At 51.9% G+C, this 20,000-nt stretch overlaps 12 non-coding genes across 12 annotated transcripts; all 12 read left to right on the top strand.

Moving 5' to 3' along the window:
* Nucleotides 1-1,145: 1,145 nt before the first annotated feature.
* Nucleotides 1,146-1,264, top strand: LOC140473398 (5S ribosomal RNA). Its single transcript, XR_011958327.1, has one exon. It is a non-coding gene; the product is annotated as a 5S ribosomal RNA (ribosomal RNA).
* A 1,515-nt stretch (nt 1,265-2,779) lies between these two features.
* LOC140468570 (5S ribosomal RNA) lies at nt 2,780-2,898 on the top strand. Its single transcript, XR_011955698.1, has one exon. It is a non-coding gene; the product is annotated as a 5S ribosomal RNA (ribosomal RNA).
* Nucleotides 2,899-4,413: 1,515 nt separating this feature from the next.
* LOC140473389 (5S ribosomal RNA) lies at nt 4,414-4,532 on the top strand. Its single transcript, XR_011958326.1, has one exon. It is a non-coding gene; the product is annotated as a 5S ribosomal RNA (ribosomal RNA).
* Nucleotides 4,533-6,047: 1,515 nt separating this feature from the next.
* Nucleotides 6,048-6,166, top strand: LOC140473367 (5S ribosomal RNA). The gene has a single exon (XR_011958309.1). It is a non-coding gene; the product is annotated as a 5S ribosomal RNA (ribosomal RNA).
* Nucleotides 6,167-7,681: 1,515 nt separating this feature from the next.
* LOC140468565 (5S ribosomal RNA) lies at nt 7,682-7,800 on the top strand. The gene has a single exon (XR_011955694.1). It is a non-coding gene; the product is annotated as a 5S ribosomal RNA (ribosomal RNA).
* Nucleotides 7,801-9,315: 1,515 nt separating this feature from the next.
* Nucleotides 9,316-9,434, top strand: LOC140468126 (5S ribosomal RNA). The gene has a single exon (XR_011955597.1). It is a non-coding gene; the product is annotated as a 5S ribosomal RNA (ribosomal RNA).
* Nucleotides 9,435-10,949: 1,515 nt separating this feature from the next.
* LOC140473356 (5S ribosomal RNA) lies at nt 10,950-11,068 on the top strand. The gene has a single exon (XR_011958300.1). It is a non-coding gene; the product is annotated as a 5S ribosomal RNA (ribosomal RNA).
* Nucleotides 11,069-12,583: 1,515 nt separating this feature from the next.
* LOC140473345 (5S ribosomal RNA) lies at nt 12,584-12,702 on the top strand. The gene has a single exon (XR_011958289.1). It is a non-coding gene; the product is annotated as a 5S ribosomal RNA (ribosomal RNA).
* A 1,515-nt stretch (nt 12,703-14,217) lies between these two features.
* On the top strand, nt 14,218-14,336 carry LOC140468116 (5S ribosomal RNA). Its single transcript, XR_011955595.1, has one exon. It is a non-coding gene; the product is annotated as a 5S ribosomal RNA (ribosomal RNA).
* Nucleotides 14,337-15,851: 1,515 nt separating this feature from the next.
* Nucleotides 15,852-15,970, top strand: LOC140473334 (5S ribosomal RNA). Its single transcript, XR_011958280.1, has one exon. It is a non-coding gene; the product is annotated as a 5S ribosomal RNA (ribosomal RNA).
* Nucleotides 15,971-17,485: 1,515 nt separating this feature from the next.
* LOC140475778 (5S ribosomal RNA) lies at nt 17,486-17,604 on the top strand. The gene has a single exon (XR_011960267.1). It is a non-coding gene; the product is annotated as a 5S ribosomal RNA (ribosomal RNA).
* Nucleotides 17,605-19,119: 1,515 nt separating this feature from the next.
* Nucleotides 19,120-19,238, top strand: LOC140469067 (5S ribosomal RNA). Its single transcript, XR_011955943.1, has one exon. It is a non-coding gene; the product is annotated as a 5S ribosomal RNA (ribosomal RNA).
* The last annotated feature ends 762 nt before the right edge of the window (nt 19,239-20,000 follow it).

The following is a 20,000-nucleotide window of genomic DNA, read 5'->3' as shown; positions in this document are numbered from 1 at the left end:
TGAATCCAGAGACTGGGCCTCCACTGCCCTCTGGGGCAGAGCATTCCACACAGCCACCACTCTCTGGGTGAAGACGTTTCTCCTCATCTCTGTCCTAAACGGTCTACACCGTATTTTTAAGCTGTGTCCTCTGTTTCGGCACTCACGTTTCCTGCCGCCAGAGTGTCCAATCCTTTGATAATCTTATATGTCTCAACCAGATCCCCTCTCAGTCTTCTAAACTCAAGGGTACACGAGCCCAGTCGCTCCAGTCTTTCAGTGTAAGGTAATCCCGCCATTCCAGGAATTGACCTCGTCAACCTACGCTGCACTCCCTCAATAGCCGGAATGTCTCTCCTCAAATTTGGAGACCAGAACTGCACACAGTACTCCAGGTGTGGTCTCACCAGGGCCCTGTACACCTGCAGAAGAACCTCTTTGCTTCTGTACTCGATCCCTCTTGTTATGAAGGCCAGCATGCTATTAGCCTTCTTCATTACCTGCTGTACCTGCATGCTTACCTTCATTGAGTGGTGTACAAGAACCCCCAGATCTCTCGGTACTGTCCCTTGACCGAAATTGATTCCATTTAGGTAGTAATCTGCCTTCCTGTTCTTGCCACCAAAGTGGATAAGCATCCATTTATCCACATTAAAGTGCATCTGCCATGCATCTGACCACTCACCTAACTTGTCCAGGTCACCCGGTAATCTCCTAACATCCTCATCACATTTCACCCTGCCACCCAGCTCAGTATCATCAGCAAATTTGCGAATGTTATTGCTAATAGCATCTTCTATATCATGAACATATATTGTAAAAAGCTGCGGTCCCAGTACTGATCCCTGCGGTACCCCACTGGTCACTGCCTGCCATTCCGAAATGGAGGCGTGGAGGAGTGTGGAAGGATGAGAGAATGCAGGCTGCAGCCCTATGAAGCAGGGGGAGGTCTTGCAGTCGGCCTGTGTGGGGATGTGGGAGACGACAGGAGCCTGGTGGGCAAGGGCTAGCTGGAGGGAGGGAGGGAGGGAGTGAAGCACGCACGGAGGAGGAAGAGCAAAGAGAAAAGAGAGAAAAAAAAAACAAAGGGGATCAAGAGAAAGAGCAGCAAAGAAAATGTGGCTGGCCAGCACGCCTTGAAGTGGGGAGAAAAGGCAGGGGCCAGCGCCTACGGCCATACTAGTCTGAAAACGCCCGATCTCGTCTGATCTCGGAAGCTAAGCAGACTCAGGCCTGGTTAGTACTTGGATGGGAGACCGCCTGGGAATACCAGGTGCAGTAGGCTTTTTCCGCCAGCAGGGGCTGCTCAAGTCACCCCTCTGCACTCGTGTTGGGCCACGCACGCAATGCAGCGACAGGTTATTTTTGCTGCCGCTGCAGGCAGGAGACAGGGAGGGGAGGAGAGCGGAGCGCTGCCAAAATCAGCAAGAAAGAGGGAAAGAAAGGGATTGGGGCTGCACGCTGTCTGCGGCTGGCAGTCAGGAAAGGAGGGCAATAGACAATAGGTGCAGGAGTTGGCCATTCTGCCCTTGGAGCCTGCACCACCATTCAATATGATCATGGCTGATCATCCTTAATCAGTATCCTGTTCCTGCCTTATCTCCATAAGCCTTGATTCCACTATCCTTGAGAGCTCTGTCCAACTCTTTCTTCAATGAATCCAGAGACTGGGCCTCCACTGCCCTCTGGGGCAGAGCATTCCACACAGCCACCACTCTCTGGGTGAAGACGTTTCTCCTCATCTCTGTCCTAAACGGTCTACCCCGTATTTTTAAGCTGTGTCCTCTGTTTCGGCACTCACGTTTCCTGCCGCCAGAGTGTCCAATCCTTTGATAATCTTATATGTCTCAACCAGATCCCCTCTCAGTCTTCTAAACTCAAGGGTACACGAGCCCAGTCGCTCCAGTCTTTCAGTGTAAGGTAATCCCGCCATTCCAGGAATTGACCTCGTCAACCTACGCTGCACTCCCTCAATAGCCGGAATGTCTCTCCTCAAATTTGGAGACCAGAACTGCACACAGTACTCCAGGTGTGGTCTCACCAGGGCCCTGTACACCTGCAGAAGAACCTCTTTGCTTCTGTACTCGATCCCTCTTGTTATGAAGGCCAGCATGCTATTAGCCTTCTTCACTACCTGCTGTACCTGCATGCTTACCTTCATTGAGTGGTGTACAAGAACCCCCAGATCTCTCGGTACTGTCCCTTGACCGAAATTGATTCCATTTAGGTAGTAATCTGCCTTCCTGTTCTTGCCACCAAAGTGGATAAGCATCCATTTATCCACATTAAAGTGCATCTGCCATGCATCTGACCACTCACCTAACTTGTCCAGGTCACCCGGTAATCTCCTAACATCCTCATCACATTTCACCCTGCCACCCAGCTCAGTATCATCAGCAAATTTGCGAATGTTATTGCTAATAGCATCTTCTATATCATGAACATATATTGTAAAAAGCTGCGGTCCCAGTACTGATCCCTGCGGTACCCCACTGGTCACTGCCTGCCATTCCGAAATGGAGGCGTGGAGGAGTGTGGAAGGATGAGAGAATGCAGGCTGCAGCCCTATGAAGCAGGGGGAGGTCTTGCAGTCGGCCTGTGTGGGGATGTGGGAGACGACAGGAGCCTGGTGGGCAAGGGCTAGCTGGAGGGAGGGAGGGAGGGAGTGAAGCACGCACGGAGGAGGAAGAGCAAAGAGAAAAGAGAGAAAAAAAAAACAAAGGGGATCAAGAGAAAGAGCAGCAAAGAAAATGTGGCTGGCCAGCACGCCTTGAAGTGGGGAGAAAAGGCAGGGGCCAGCGCCTACGGCCATACTAGTCGGAAAACGCCCGATCTCGTCTGATCTCGGAAGCTAAGCAGACTCAGGCCTGGTTAGTACTTGGATGGGAGACCGCCTGGGAATACCAGGTGCAGTAGGCTTTTTCCGCCAGCAGGGGCTGCTCAAGTCACCCCTCTGCACTCGTGTTGGGCCACGCACGCAATGCAGCGACAGGTTATTTTTGCTGCCGCTGCAGGCAGGAGACAGGGAGGGGAGGAGAGCGGAGCGCTGCCAAAATCAGCAAGAAAGAGGGAAAGAAAGGGATTGGGGCTGCACGCTGTCTGCGGCTGGCAGTCAGGAAAGGAGGGCAATAGACAATAGGTGCAGGAGTTGGCCATTCTGCCCTTGGAGCCTGCACCACCATTCAATATGATCATGGCTGATCATCCTTAATCAGTATCCTGTTCCTGCCTTATCTCCATAAGCCTTGATTCCACTATCCTTGAGAGCTCTGTCCAACTCTTTCTTCAATGAATCCAGAGACTGGGCCTCCACTGCCCTCTGGGGCAGAGCATTCCACACAGCCACCACTCTCTGGGTGAAGACGTTTCTCCTCATCTCTGTCCTAAACGGTCTACCCCGTATTTTTAAGCTGTGTCCTCTGTTTCGGCACTCACGTTTCCTGCCGCCAGAGTGTCCAATCCTTTGATAATCTTATATGTCTCAACCAGATCCCCTCTCAGTCTTCTAAACTCAAGGGTACACGAGCCCAGTCGCTCCAGTCTTTCAGTGTAAGGTAATCCCGCCATTCCAGGAATTGACCTCGTCAACCTACGCTGCACTCCCTCAATAGCCGGAATGTCTCTCCTCAAATTTGGAGACCAGAACTGCACACAGTACTCCAGGTGTGGTCTCACCAGGGCCCTGTACACCTGCAGAAGAACCTCTTTGCTTCTGTACTCGATCCCTCTTGTTATGAAGGCCAGCATGCTATTAGCCTTCTTCACTACCTGCTGTACCTGCATGCTTACCTTCATTGAGTGGTGTACAAGAACCCCCAGATCTCTCGGTACTGTCCCTTGACCGAAATTGATTCCATTTAGGTAGTAATCTGCCTTCGTGTTCTTGCCACCAAAGTGGATAAGCATCCATTTATCCACATTAAAGTGCATCTGCCATGCATCTGACCACTCACCTAACTTGTCCAGGTCACCCGGTAATCTCCTAACATCCTCATCACATTTCACCCTGCCACCCAGCTCAGTATCATCAGCAAATTTGCTAATGTTATTGCTAATAGCATCTTCTATATCATGAACATATATTGTAAAAAGCTGCGGTCCCAGTACTGATCCCTGCGGTACCCCACTGGTCACTGCCTGCCATTCCGAAATGGAGGCGTGGAGGAGTGTGGAAGGATGAGAGAATGCAGGCTGCAGCCCTATGAAGCAGGGGGAGGTCTTGCAGTCGGCCTGTGTGGGGATGTGGGAGACGACAGGAGCCTGGTGGGCAAGGGCTAGCTGGAGGGAGGGAGGGAGGGAGGGAAGCACGCACGGAGGAGGAAGAGCAAAGAGAAAAGAGAGAAAAAAAAACCAAAGGGGATCAAGAGAAAGAGCAGCAAAGAAAATGTGGCTGGCCAGCACGCCTTGAAGTGGGGAGAAAAGGCAGGGGCCAGCGCCTACGGCCATACTAGTCTGAAAACGCCCGATCTCGTCTGATCTCGGAAGCTAAGCAGACTCAGGCCTGGTTAGTACTTGGATGGGAGACCGCCTGGGAATACCAGGTGCAGTAGGCTTTTTCCGCCAGCAGGGGCTGCTCAAGTCACCCCTCTGCACTCGTGTTGGGCCACGCACGCAATGCAGCGACAGGTTATTTTTGCTGCCGCTGCAGGCAGGAGACAGGGAGGGGAGGAGAGCGGAGCGCTGCCAAAATCAGCAAGAAAGAGGGAAAGAAAGGGATTGGGGCTGCACGCTGTCTGCGGCTGGCAGTCAGGAAAGGAGGGCAATAGACAATAGGTGCAGGAGTTGGCCATTCTGCCCTTGGAGCCTGCACCACCATTCAATATGATCATGGCTGATCATCCTTAATCAGTATCCTGTTCCTGCCTTATCTCCATAAGCCTTGATTCCACTATCCTTGAGAGCTCTGTCCAACTCTTTCTTCAATGAATCCAGAGACTGGGCCTCCACTGCCCTCTGGGGCAGAGCATTCCACACAGCCACCACTCTCTGGGTGAAGACGTTTCTCCTCATCTCTGTCCTAAACGGTCTACACCGTATTTTTAAGCTGTGTCCTCTGTTTCGGCACTCACGTTTCCTGCCGCCAGAGTGTCCAATCCTTTGATAATCTTATATGTCTCAACCAGATCCCCTCTCAGTCTTCTAAACTCAAGGGTACACGAGCCCAGTCGCTCCAGTCTTTCAGTGTAAGGTAATCCCGCCATTCCAGGAATTGACCTCGTCAACCTACGCTGCACTCCCTCAATAGCCGGAATGTCTCTCCTCAAATTTGGAGACCAGAACTGCACACAGTACTCCAGGTGTGGTCTCACCAGGGCCCTGTACACCTGCAGAAGAACCTCTTTGCTTCTGTACTCGATCCCTCTTGTTATGAAGGCCAGCATGCTATTAGCCTTCTTCATTACCTGCTGTACCTGCATGCTTACCTTCATTGAGTGGTGTACAAGAACCCCCAGATCTCTCGGTACTGTCCCTTGACCGAAATTGATTCCATTTAGGTAGTAATCTGCCTTCCTGTTCTTGCCACCAAAGTGGATAAGCATCCATTTATCCACATTAAAGTGCATCTGCCATGCATCTGACCACTCACCTAACTTGTCCAGGTCACCCGGTAATCTCCTAACATCCTCATCACATTTCACCCTGCCACCCAGCTCAGTATCATCAGCAAATTTGCGAATGTTATTGCTAATAGCATCTTCTATATCATGAACATATATTGTAAAAAGCTGCGGTCCCAGTACTGATCCCTGCGGTACCCCACTGGTCACTGCCTGCCATTCCGAAATGGAGGCGTGGAGGAGTGTGGAAGGATGAGAGAATGCAGGCTGCAGCCCTATGAAGCAGGGGGAGGTCTTGCAGTCGGCCTGTGTGGGGATGTGGGAGACGACAGGAGCCTGGTGGGCAAGGGCTAGCTGGAGGGAGGGAGGGAGGGAGTGAAGCACGCACGGAGGAGGAAGAGCAAAGAGAAAAGAGAGAAAAAAAAAACAAAGGGGATCAAGAGAAAGAGCAGCAAAGAAAATGTGGCTGGCCAGCACGCCTTGAAGTGGGGAGAAAAGGCAGGGGCCAGCGCCTACGGCCATACTAGTCTGAAAACGCCCGATCTCGTCTGATCTCGGAAGCTAAGCAGACTCAGGCCTGGTTAGTACTTGGATGGGAGACCGCCTGGGAATACCAGGTGCAGTAGGCTTTTTCCGCCAGCAGGGGCTGCTCAAGTCACCCCTCTGCACTCGTGTTGGGCCACGCACGCAATGCAGCGACAGGTTATTTTTGCTGCCGCTGCAGGCAGGAGACAGGGAGGGGAGGAGAGCGGAGCGCTGCCAAAATCAGCAAGAAAGAGGGAAAGAAAGGGATTGGGGCTGCACGCTGTCTGCGGCTGGCAGTCAGGAAAGGAGGGCAATAGACAATAGGTGCAGGAGTTGGCCATTCTGCCCTTGGAGCCTGCACCACCATTCAATATGATCATGGCTGATCATCCTTAATCAGTATCCTGTTCCTGCCTTATCTCCATAAGCCTTGATTCCACTATCCTTGAGAGCTCTGTCCAACTCTTTCTTCAATGAATCCAGAGACTGGGCCTCCACTGCCCTCTGGGGCAGAGCATTCCACACAGCCACCACTCTCTGGGTGAAGACGTTTCTCCTCATCTCTGTCCTAAACGGTCTACCCCGTATTTTTAAGCTGTGTCCTCTGTTTCGGCACTCACGTTTCCTGCCGCCAGAGTGTCCAATCCTTTGATAATCTTATATGTCTCAACCAGATCCCCTCTCAGTCTTCTAAACTCAAGGGTACACGAGCCCAGTCGCTCCAGTCTTTCAGTGTAAGGTAATCCCGCCATTCCAGGAATTGACCTCGTCAACCTACGCTGCACTCCCTCAATAGCCGGAATGTCTCTCCTCAAATTTGGAGACCAGAACTGCACACAGTACTCCAGGTGTGGTCTCACCAGGGCCCTGTACACCTGCAGAAGAACCTCTTTGCTTCTGTACTCGATCCCTCTTGTTATGAAGGCCAGCATGCTATTAGCCTTCTTCACTACCTGCTGTACCTGCATGCTTACCTTCATTGAGTGGTGTACAAGAACCCCCAGATCTCTCGGTACTGTCCCTTGACCGAAATTGATTCCATTTAGGTAGTAATCTGCCTTCCTGTTCTTGCCACCAAAGTGGATAAGCATCCATTTATCCACATTAAAGTGCATCTGCCATGCATCTGACCACTCACCTAACTTGTCCAGGTCACCCGGTAATCTCCTAACATCCTCATCACATTTCACCCTGCCACCCAGCTCAGTATCATCAGCAAATTTGCGAATGTTATTGCTAATAGCATCTTCTATATCATGAACATATATTGTAAAAAGCTGCGGTCCCAGTACTGATCCCTGCGGTACCCCACTGGTCACTGCCTGCCATTCCGAAATGGAGGCGTGGAGGAGTGTGGAAGGATGAGAGAATGCAGGCTGCAGCCCTATGAAGCAGGGGGAGGTCTTGCAGTCGGCCTGTGTGGGGATGTGGGAGACGACAGGAGCCTGGTGGGCAAGGGCTAGCTGGAGGGAGGGAGGGAGGGAGTGAAGCACGCACGGAGGAGGAAGAGCAAAGAGAAAAGAGAGAAAAAAAAAACAAAGGGGATCAAGAGAAAGAGCAGCAAAGAAAATGTGGCTGGCCAGCACGCCTTGAAGTGGGGAGAAAAGGCAGGGGCCAGCGCCTACGGCCATACTAGTCGGAAAACGCCCGATCTCGTCTGATCTCGGAAGCTAAGCAGACTCAGGCCTGGTTAGTACTTGGATGGGAGACCGCCTGGGAATACCAGGTGCAGTAGGCTTTTTCCGCCAGCAGGGGCTGCTCAAGTCACCCCTCTGCACTCGTGTTGGGCCACGCACGCAATGCAGCGACAGGTTATTTTTGCTGCCGCTGCAGGCAGGAGACAGGGAGGGGAGGAGAGCGGAGCGCTGCCAAAATCAGCAAGAAAGAGGGAAAGAAAGGGATTGGGGCTGCACGCTGTCTGCGGCTGGCAGTCAGGAAAGGAGGGCAATAGACAATAGGTGCAGGAGTTGGCCATTCTGCCCTTGGAGCCTGCACCACCATTCAATATGATCATGGCTGATCATCCTTAATCAGTATCCTGTTCCTGCCTTATCTCCATAAGCCTTGATTCCACTATCCTTGAGAGCTCTGTCCAACTCTTTCTTCAATGAATCCAGAGACTGGGCCTCCACTGCCCTCTGGGGCAGAGCATTCCACACAGCCACCACTCTCTGGGTGAAGACGTTTCTCCTCATCTCTGTCCTAAACGGTCTACCCCGTATTTTTAAGCTGTGTCCTCTGTTTCGGCACTCACGTTTCCTGCCGCCAGAGTGTCCAATCCTTTGATAATCTTATATGTCTCAACCAGATCCCCTCTCAGTCTTCTAAACTCAAGGGTACACGAGCCCAGTCGCTCCAGTCTTTCAGTGTAAGGTAATCCCGCCATTCCAGGAATTGACCTCGTCAACCTACGCTGCACTCCCTCAATAGCCGGAATGTCTCTCCTCAAATTTGGAGACCAGAACTGCACACAGTACTCCAGGTGTGGTCTCACCAGGGCCCTGTACACCTGCAGAAGAACCTCTTTGCTTCTGTACTCGATCCCTCTTGTTATGAAGGCCAGCATGCTATTAGCCTTCTTCACTACCTGCTGTACCTGCATGCTTACCTTCATTGAGTGGTGTACAAGAACCCCCAGATCTCTCGGTACTGTCCCTTGACCGAAATTGATTCCATTTAGGTAGTAATCTGCCTTCGTGTTCTTGCCACCAAAGTGGATAAGCATCCATTTATCCACATTAAAGTGCATCTGCCATGCATCTGACCACTCACCTAACTTGTCCAGGTCACCCGGTAATCTCCTAACATCCTCATCACATTTCACCCTGCCACCCAGCTCAGTATCATCAGCAAATTTGCTAATGTTATTGCTAATAGCATCTTCTATATCATGAACATATATTGTAAAAAGCTGCGGTCCCAGTACTGATCCCTGCGGTACCCCACAGGTCACTGCCTGCCATTCCGAAATGGAGGCGTGGAGGAGTGTGGAAGGATGAGAGAATGCAGGCTGCAGCCCTATGAAGCAGGGGGAGGTCTTGCAGTCGGCCTGTGTGGGGATGTGGGAGACGACAGGAGCCTGGTGGGCAAGGGCTAGCTGGAGGGAGGGAGGGAGGGAGGGAAGCACGCACGGAGGAGGAAGAGCAAAGAGAAAAGAGAGAAAAAAAAAACAAAGGGGATCAAGAGAAAGAGCAGCAAAGAAAATGTGGCTGGCCAGCACGCCTTGAAGTGGGGAGAAAAGGCAGGGGCCAGCGCCTACGGCCATACTAGTCTGAAAGCGCCCGATCTTGTCTGATCTCGGAAGCTAAGCAGACTCAGGCCTGGTTAGTACTTGGATGGGAGACCGCCTGGGAATACCAGGTGCAGTAGGCTTTTTCCGCCAGCAGGGGCTGCTCAAGTCACCCCTCTGCACTCGTGTTGGGCCACGCACGCAATGCAGCGACAGGTTATTTTTGCTGCCGCTGCAGGCAGGAGACAGGGAGGGGAGGAGAGCGGAGCGCTGCCAAAATCAGCAAGAAAGAGGGAAAGAAAGGGATTGGGGCTGCACGCTGTCTGCGGCTGGCAGTCAGGAAAGGAGGGCAATAGACAATAGGTGCAGGAGTTGGCCATTCTGCCCTTGGAGCCTGCACCACCATTCAATATGATCATGGCTGATCATCCTTAATCAGTATCCTGTTCCTGCCTTATCTCCATAAGCCTTGATTCCACTATCCTTGAGAGCTCTGTCCAACTCTTTCTTCAATGAATCCAGAGACTGGGCCTCCACTGCCCTCTGGGGCAGAGCATTCCACACAGCCACCACTCTCTGGGTGAAGACGTTTCTCCTCATCTCTGTCCTAAACGGTCTACCCCGTATTTTTAAGCTGTGTCCTCTGTTTCGGCACTCACGTTTCCTGCCGCCAGAGTGTCCAATCCTTTGATAATCTTATATGTCTCAACCAGATCCCCTCTCAGTCTTCTAAACTCAAGGGTACACGAGCCCAGTCGCTCCAGTCTTTCAGTGTAAGGTAATCCCGCCATTCCAGGAATTGACCTCGTCAACCTACGCTGCACTCCCTCAATAGCCGGAATGTCTCTCCTCAAATTTGGAGACCAGAACTGCACACAGTACTCCAGGTGTGGTCTCACCAGGGCCCTGTACACCTGCAGAAGAACCTCTTTGCTTCTGTACTCGATCCCTCTTGTTATGAAGGCCAGCATGCTATTAGCCTTCTTCACTACCTGCTGTACCTGCATGCTTACCTTCATTGAGTGGTGTACAAGAACCCCCAGATCTCTCGGTACTGTCCCTTGACCGAAATTGATTCCATTTAGGTAGTAATCTGCCTTCCTGTTCTTGCCACCAAAGTGGATAAGCATCCATTTATCCACATTAAAGTGCATCTGCCATGCATCTGACCACTCACCTAACTTGTCCAGGTCACCCGGTAATCTCCTAACATCCTCATCACATTTCACCCTGCCACCCAGCTCAGTATCATCAGCAAATTTGCGAATGTTATTGCTAATAGCATCTTCTATATCATGAACATATATTGTAAAAAGCTGCGGTCCCAGTACTGATCCCTGCGGTACCCCACTGGTCACTGCCTGCCATTCCGAAATGGAGGCGTGGAGGAGTGTGGAAGGATGAGAGAATGCAGGCTGCAGCCCTATGAAGCAGGGGGAGGTCTTGCAGTCGGCCTGTGTGGGGATGTGGGAGACGACAGGAGCCTGGTGGGCAAGGGCTAGCTGGAGGGAGGGAGGGAGGGAGGGAAGCACGCACGGAGGAGGAAGAGCAAAGAGAAAAGAGAGAAAAAAAAACCAAAGGGGATCAAGAGAAAGAGCAGCAAAGAAAATGTGGCTGGCCAGCACGCCTTGAAGTGGGGAGAAAAGGCAGGGGCCAGCGCCTACGGCCATACTAGTCTGAAAACGCCCGATCTCGTCTGATCTCGGAAGCTAAGCAGACTCAGGCCTGGTTAGTACTTGGATGGGAGACCGCCTGGGAATACCAGGTGCAGTAGGCTTTTTCCGCCAGCAGGGGCTGCTCAAGTCACCCCTCTGCACTCGTGTTGGGCCACGCACGCAATGCAGCGACAGGTTATTTTTGCTGCCGCTGCAGGCAGGAGACAGGGAGGGGAGGAGAGCGGAGCGCTGCCAAAATCAGCAAGAAAGAGGGAAAGAAAGGGATTGGGGCTGCACGCTGTCTGCGGCTGGCAGTCAGGAAAGGAGGGCAATAGACAATAGGTGCAGGAGTTGGCCATTCTGCCCTTGGAGCCTGCACCACCATTCAATATGATCATGGCTGATCATCCTTAATCAGTATCCTGTTCCTGCCTTATCTCCATAAGCCTTGATTCCACTATCCTTGAGAGCTCTGTCCAACTCTTTCTTCAATGAATCCAGAGACTGGGCCTCCACTGCCCTCTGGGGCAGAGCATTCCACACAGCCACCACTCTCTGGGTGAAGACGTTTCTCCTCATCTCTGTCCTAAACGGTCTACCCCGTATTTTTAAGCTGTGTCCTCTGTTTCGGCACTCACGTTTCCTGCCGCCAGAGTGTCCAATCCTTTGATAATCTTATATGTCTCAACCAGATCCCCTCTCAGTCTTCTAAACTCAAGGGTACACGAGCCCAGTCGCTCCAGTCTTTCAGTGTAAGGTAATCCCGCCATTCCAGGAATTGACCTCGTCAACCTACGCTGCACTCCCTCAATAGCCGGAATGTCTCTCCTCAAATTTGGAGACCAGAACTGCACACAGTACTCCAGGTGTGGTCTCACCAGGGCCCTGTACACCTGCAGAAGAACCTCTTTGCTTCTGTACTCGATCCCTCTTGTTATGAAGGCCAGCATGCTATTAGCCTTCTTCACTACCTGCTGTACCTGCATGCTTACCTTCATTGAGTGGTGTACAAGAACCCCCAGATCTCTCGGTACTGTCCCTTGACCGAAATTGATTCCATTTAGGTAGTAATCTGCCTTCCTGTTCTTGCCACCAAAGTGGATAAGCATCCATTTATCCACATTAAAGTGCATCTGCCATGCATCTGACCACTCACCTAACTTGTCCAGGTCACCCGGTAATCTCCTAACATCCTCATCACATTTCACCCTGCCACCCAGCTCAGTATCATCAGCAAATTTGCGAATGTTATTGCTAATAGCATCTTCTATATCATGAACATATATTGTAAAAAGCTGCGGTCCCAGTACTGATCCCTGCGGTACCCCACTGGTCACTGCCTGCCATTCCGAAATGGAGGCGTGGAGGAGTGTGGAAGGATGAGAGAATGCAGGCTGCAGCCCTATGAAGCAGGGGGAGGTCTTGCAGTCGGCCTGTGTGGGGATGTGGGAGACGACAGGAGCCTGGTGGGCAAGGGCTAGCTGGAGGGAGGGAGGGAGGGAGGGAAGCACGCACGGAGGAGGAAGAGCAAAGAGAAAAGAGAGAAAAAAAAACCAAAGGGGATCAAGAGAAAGAGCAGCAAAGAAAATGTGGCTGGCCAGCACGCCTTGAAGTGGGGAGAAAAGGCAGGGGCCAGCGCCTACGGCCATACTAGTCTGAAAACGCCCGATCTCGTCTGATCTCGGAAGCTAAGCAGACTCAGGCCTGGTTAGTACTTGGATGGGAGACCGCCTGGGAATACCAGGTGCAGTAGGCTTTTTCCGCCAGCAGGGGCTGCTCAAGTCACCCCTCTGCACTCGTGTTGGGCCACGCACGCAATGCAGCGACAGGTTATTTTTGCTGCCGCTGCAGGCAGGAGACAGGGAGGGGAGGAGAGCGGAGCGCTGCCAAAATCAGCAAGAAAGAGGGAAAGAAAGGGATTGGGGCTGCACGCTGTCTGCGGCTGGCAGTCAGGAAAGGAGGGCAATAGACAATAGGTGCAGGAGTTGGCCATTCTGCCCTTGGAGCCTGCACCACCATTCAATATGATCATGGCTGATCATCCTTAATCAGTATCCTGTTCCTGCCTTATCTCCATAAGCCTTGATTCCACTATCCTTGAGAGCTCTGTCCAACTCTTTCTTCAATGAATCCAGAGACTGGGCCTCCACTGCCCTCTGGGGCAGAGCATTCCACACAGCCACCACTCTCTGGGTGAAGACGTTTCTCCTCATCTCTGTCCTAAACGGTCTACCCCGTATTTTTAAGCTGTGTCCTCTGTTTCGGCACTCACGTTTCCTGCCGCCAGAGTGTCCAATCCTTTGATAATCTTATATGTCTCAACCAGATCCCCTCTCAGTCTTCTAAACTCAAGGGTACACGAGCCCAGTCGCTCCAGTCTTTCAGTGTAAGGTAATCCCGCCATTCCAGGAATTGACCTCGTCAACCTACGCTGCACTCCCTCAATAGCCGGAATGTCTCTCCTCAAATTTGGAGACCAGAACTGCACACAGTACTCCAGGTGTGGTCTCACCAGGGCCCTGTACACCTGCAGAAGAACCTCTTTGCTTCTGTACTCGATCCCTCTTGTTATGAAGGCCAGCATGCTATTAGCCTTCTTCACTACCTGCTGTACCTGCATGCTTACCTTCATTGAGTGGTGTACAAGAACCCCCAGATCTCTCGGTACTGTCCCTTGACCGAAATTGATTCCATTTAGGTAGTAATCTGCCTTCCTGTTCTTGCCACCAAAGTGGATAAGCATCCATTTATCCACATTAAAGTGCATCTGCCATGCATCTGACCACTCACCTAACTTGTCCAGGTCACCCGGTAATCTCCTAACATCCTCATCACATTTCACCCTGCCACCCAGCTCAGTATCATCAGCAAATTTGCTAATGTTATTGCTAATAGCATCTTCTATATCATGAACATATATTGTAAAAAGCTGCGGTCCCAGTACTGATCCCTGCGGTACCCCACTGGTCACTGCCTGCCATTCCGAAATGGAGGCGTGGAGGAGTGTGGAAGGATGAGAGAATGCAGGCTGCAGCCCTATGAAGCAGGGGGAGGTCTTGCAGTCGGCCTGTGTGGGGATGTGGGAGACGACAGGAGCCTGGTGGGCAAGGGCTAGCTGGAGGGAGGGAGGGAGGGAGTGAAGCACGCACGGAGGAGGAAGAGCAAAGAGAAAAGAGAGAAAAAAAAAACAAAGGGGATCAAGAGAAAGAGCAGCAAAGAAAATGTGGCTGGCCAGCACGCCTTGAAGTGGGGAGAAAAGGCAGGGGCCAGCGCCTACGGCCATACTAGTCTGAAAACGCCCGATCTCGTCTGATCTCGGAAGCTAAGCAGACTCAGGCCTGGTTAGTACTTGGATGGGAGACCGCCTGGGAATACCAGGTGCAGTCGGCTTTTTCCGCCAGCAGGGGCTGCTCAAGTCACCCCTCTGCACTCGTGTTGGGCCACGCACGCAATGCAGCGACAGGTTATTTTTGCTGCCGCTGCAGGCAGGAGACAGGGAGGGGAGGAGAGCGGAGCGCTGCCAAAATCAGCAAGAAAGAGGGAAAGAAAGGGATTGGGGCTGCACGCTGTCTGCGGCTGGCAGTCAGGAAAGGAGGGCAATAGACAATAGGTGCAGGAGTTGGCCATTCTGCCCTTGGAGCCTGCACCACCATTCAATATGATCATGGCTGATCATCCTTAATCAGTATCCTGTTCCTGCCTTATCTCCATAAGCCTTGATTCCACTATCCTTGAGAGCTCTGTCCAACTCTTTCTTCAATGAATCCAGAGACTGGGCCTCCACTGCCCTCTGGGGCAGAGCATTCCACACAGCCACCACTCTCTGGGTGAAGACGTTTCTCCTCATCTCTGTCCTAAACGGTCTACCCCGTATTTTTAAGCTGTGTCCTCTGTTTCGGCACTCACGTTTCCTGCCGCCAGAGTGTCCAATCCTTTGATAATCTTATATGTCTCAACCAGATCCCCTCTCAGTCTTCTAAACTCAAGGGTACACGAGCCCAGTCGCTCCAGTCTTTCAGTGTAAGGTAATCCCGCCATTCCAGGAATTGACCTCGTCAACCTACGCTGCACTCCCTCAATAGCCGGAATGTCTCTCCTCAAATTTGGAGACCAGAACTGCACACAGTACTCCAGGTGTGGTCTCACCAGGGCCCTGTACACCTGCAGAAGAACCTCTTTGCTTCTGTACTCGATCCCTCTTGTTATGAAGGCCAGCATGCTATTAGCCTTCTTCACTACCTGCTGTACCTGCATGCTTACCTTCATTGAGTGGTGTACAAGAACCCCCAGATCTCTCGGTACTGTCCCTTGACCGAAATTGATTCCATTTAGGTAGTAATCTGCCTTCCTGTTCTTGCCACCAAAGTGGATAAGCATCCATTTATCCACATTAAAGTGCATCTGCCATGCATCTGACCACTCACCTAACTTGTCCAGGTCACCCGGTAATCTCCTAACATCCTCATCACATTTCACCCTGCCACCCAGCTCAGTATCATCAGCAAATTTGCGAATGTTATTGCTAATAGCATCTTCTATATCATGAACATATATTGTAAAAAGCTGCGGTCCCAGTACTGATCCCTGCGGTACCCCACTGGTCACTGCCTGCCATTCCGAAATGGAGGCGTGGAGGAGTGTGGAAGGATGAGAGAATGCAGGCTGCAGCCCTATGAAGCAGGGGGAGGTCTTGCAGTCGGCCTGTGTGGGGATGTGGGAGACGACAGGAGCCTGGTGGGCAAGGGCTAGCTGGAGGGAGGGAGGGAGGGAGTGAAGCACGCACGGAGGAGGAAGAGCAAAGAGAAAAGAGAGAAAAAAAAAACAAAGGGGATCAAGAGAAAGAGCAGCAAAGAAAATGTGGCTGGCCAGCACGCCTTGAAGTGGGGAGAAAAGGCAGGGGCCAGCGCCTACGGCCATACTAGTCTGAAAACGCCCGATCTCGTCTGATCTCGGAAGCTAAGCAGACTCAGGCCTGGTTAGTACTTGGATGGGAGACCGCCTGGGAATACCAGGTGCAGTAGGCTTTTTCCGCCAGCAGGGGCTGCTCAAGTCACCCCTCTGCACTCGTGTTGGGCCACGCACGCAATGCAGCGACAGGTTATTTTTGCTGCCGCTGCAGGCAGGAGACAGGGAGGGGAGGAGAGCGGAGCGCTGCCAAAATCAGCAAGAAAGAGGGAAAGAAAGGGATTGGGGCTGCACGCTGTCTGCGGCTGGCAGTCAGGAAAGGAGGGCAATAGACAATAGGTGCAGGAGTTGGCCATTCTGCCCTTGGAGCCTGCACCACCATTCAATATGATCATGGCTGATCATCCTTAATCAGTATCCTGTTCCTGCCTTATCTCCATAAGCCTTGATTCCACTATCCTTGAGAGCTCTGTCCAACTCTTTCTTCAATGAATCCAGAGACTGGGCCTCCACTGCCCTCTGGGGCAGAGCATTCCACACAGCCACCACTCTCTGGGTGAAGACGTTTCTCCTCATCTCTGTCCTAAACGGTCTACCCCGTATTTTTAAGCTGTGTCCTCTGTTTCGGCACTCACGTTTCCTGCCGCCAGAGTGTCCAATCCTTTGATAATCTTATATGTCTCAACCAGATCCCCTCTCAGTCTTCTAAACTCAAGGGTACACGAGCCCAGTCGCTCCAGTCTTTCAGTGTAAGGTAATCCCGCCATTCCAGGAATTGACCTCGTCAACCTACGCTGCACTCCCTCAATAGCCGGAATGTCTCTCCTCAAATTTGGAGACCAGAACTGCACACAGTACTCCAGGTGTGGTCTCACCAGGGCCCTGTACACCTGCAGAAGAACCTCTTTGCTTCTGTACTCGATCCCTCTTGTTATGAAGGCCAGCATGCTATTAGCCTTCTTCACTACCTGCTGTACCTGCATGCTTACCTTCATTGAGTGGTGTACAAGAACCCCCAGATCTCTCGGTACTGTCCCTTGACCGAAATTGATTCCATTTAGGTAGTAATCTGCCTTCCTGTTCTTGCCACCAAAGTGGATAAGCATCCATTTATCCACATTAAAGTGCATCTGCCATGCATCTGACCACTCACCTAACTTGTCCAGGTCACCCGGTAATCTCCTAACATCCTCATCACATTTCACCCTGCCACCCAGCTCAGTATCATCAGCAAATTTGCGAATGTTATTGCTAATAGCATCTTCTATATCATGAACATATATTGTAAAAAGCTGCGGTCCCAGTACTGATCCCTGCGGTACCCCACTGGTCACTGCCTGCCATTCCGAAATGGAGGCGTGGAGGAGTGTGGAAGGATGAGAGAATGCAGGCTGCAGCCCTATGAAGCAGGGGGAGGTCTTGCAGTCGGCCTGTGTGGGGATGTGGGAGACGACAGGAGCCTGGTGGGCAAGGGCTAGCTGGAGGGAGGGAGGGAGGGAGTGAAGCACGCACGGAGGAGGAAGAGCAAAGAGAAAAGAGAGAAAAAAAAACCAAAGGGGATCAAGAGAAAGAGCAGCAAAGAAAATGTGGCTGGCCAGCACGCCTTGAAGTGGGGAGAAAAGGCAGGGGCCAGCGCCTACGGCCATACTAGTCTGAAAACGCCCGATCTCGTCTGATCTCGGAAGCTAAGCAGACTTAGGCCTGGTTAGTACTTGGATGGGAGACCGCCTGGGAATACCAGGTGCAGTAGGCTTTTTCCGCCAGCAGGGGCTGCTCAAGTCACCCCTCTGCACTCGTGTTGGGCCACGCACGCAATGCAGCGACAGGTTATTTTTGCTGCCGCTGCAGGCAGGAGACAGGGAGGGGAGGAGAGCGGAGCGCTGCCAAAATCAGCAAGAAAGAGGGAAAGAAAGGGATTGGGGCTGCACGCTGTCTGCGGCTGGCAGTCAGGAAAGGAGGGCAATAGACAATAGGTGCAGGAGTTGGCCATTCTGCCCTTGGAGCCTGCACCACCATTCAATATGATCATGGCTGATCATCCTTAATCAGTATCCTGTTCCTGCCTTATCTCCATAAGCCTTGATTCCACTATCCTTGAGAGCTCTGTCCAACTCTTTCTTCAATGAATCCAGAGACTGGGCCTCCACTGCCCTCTGGGGCAGAGCATTCCACACAGCCACCACTCTCTGGGTGAAGACGTTTCTCCTCATCTCTGTCCTAAACGGTCTACCCCGTATTTTTAAGCTGTGTCCTCTGTTTCGGCACTCACGTTTCCTGCCGCCAGAGTGTCCAATCCTTTGATAATCTTATATGTCTCAACCAGATCCCCTCTCAGTCTTCTAAACTCAAGGGTACACGAGCCCAGTCGCTCCAGTCTTTCAGTGTAAGGTAATCCCGCCATTCCAGGAATTGACCTCGTCAACCTACGCTGCACTCCCTCAATAGCCGGAATGTCTCTCCTCAAATTTGGAGACCAGAACTGCACACAGTACTCCAGGTGTGGTCTCACCAGGGCCCTGTACACCTGCAGAAGAACCTCTTTGCTTCTGTACTCGATCCCTCTTGTTATGAAGGCCAGCATGCTATTAGCCTTCTTCACTACCTGCTGTACCTGCATGCTTACCTTCATTGAGTGGTGTACAAGAACCCCCAGATCTCTCGGTACTGTCCCTTGACCGAAATTGATTCCATTTAGGTAGTAATCTGCCTTCCTGTTCTTGCCACCAAAGTGGATAAGCATCCATTTATCCACATTAAAGTGCATCTGCCATGCATCTGACCACTCACCTAACTTGTCCAGGTCACCCGGTAATCTCCTAACATCCTCATCACATTTCACCCTGCCACCCAGCTCAGTATCATCAGCAAATTTGCGAATGTTATTGCTAATAGCATCTTCTATATCATGAACATATATTGTAAAAAGCTGCGGTCCCAGTACTGATCCCTGCGGTACCCCACTGGTCACTGCCTGCCATTCCGAAATGGAGGCGTGGAGGAGTGTGGAAGGATGAGAGAATGCAGGCTGCAGCCCTATGAAGCAGGGGGAGGTCTTGCAGTCGGCCTGTGTGGGGATGTGGGAGACGACAGGAGCCTGGTGGGCAAGGGCTAGCTGGAGGGAGGGAGGGAGGGAGTGAAGCACGCACGGAGGAGGAAGAGCAAAGAGAAAAGAGAGAAAAAAAAAACAAAGGGGATCAAGAGAAAGAGCAGCAAAGAAAATGTGGCTGGCCAGCACGCCTTGAAGTGGGGAGAAAAGGCAGGGGCCAGCGCCTACGCCCATACTAGTCTGAAAACGCCCGATCTCGTCTGATCTCGGAAGCTAAGCAGACTCAGGCCTGGTTAGTACTTGGATGGGAGACCGCCTGGGAATACCAGGTGCAGTAGGCTTTTTCCGCCAGCAGGGGCTGCTCAAGTCACCCCTCTGCACTCGTGTTGGGCCACGCACGCAATGCAGCGACAGGTTATTTTTGCTGCCGCTGCAGGCAGGAGACAGGGAGGGGAGGAGAGCGGAGCGCTGCCAAAATCAGCAAGAAAGAGGGAAAGAAAGGGATTGGGGCTGCACGCTGTCTGCGGCTGGCAGTCAGGAAAGGAGGGCAATAGACAATAGGTGCAGGAGTTGGCCATTCTGCCCTTGGAGCCTGCACCACCATTCAATATGATCATGGCTGATCATCCTTAATCAGTATCCTGTTCCTGCCTTATCTCCATAAGCCTTGATTCCACTATCCTTGAGAGCTCTGTCCAACTCTTTCTTCAATGAATCCAGAGACTGGGCCTCCACTGCCCTCTGGGGCAGAGCATTCCACACAGCCACCACTCTCTGGGTGAAGACGTTTCTCCTCATCTCTGTCCTAAACGGTCTACCCCGTATTTTTAAGCTGTGTCCTCTGTTTCGGCACTCACGTTTCCTGCCGCCAGAGTGTCCAATCCTTTGATAATCTTATATGTCTCAACCAGATCCCCTCTCAGTCTTCTAAACTCAAGGGTACACGAGCCCAGTCGCTCCAGTCTTTCAGTGTAAGGTAATCCCGCCATTCCAGGAATTGACCTCGTCAACCTACGCTGCACTCCCTCAATAGCCGGAATGTCTCTCCTCAAATTTGGAGACCAGAACTGCACACAGTACTCCAGGTGTGGTCTCACCAGGGC

The sequence above is a fragment of the Chiloscyllium punctatum genome, chromosome 3, assembly GCF_047496795.1.
Source record: "Chiloscyllium punctatum isolate Juve2018m chromosome 3, sChiPun1.3, whole genome shotgun sequence".
NCBI classification, from domain to species: domain Eukaryota; kingdom Metazoa; phylum Chordata; class Chondrichthyes; order Orectolobiformes; family Hemiscylliidae; genus Chiloscyllium; species Chiloscyllium punctatum.
The sequence above is the reverse complement of the archived record's forward strand: the minus strand, read 5'-3'. Positions and strand labels throughout refer to the sequence as shown.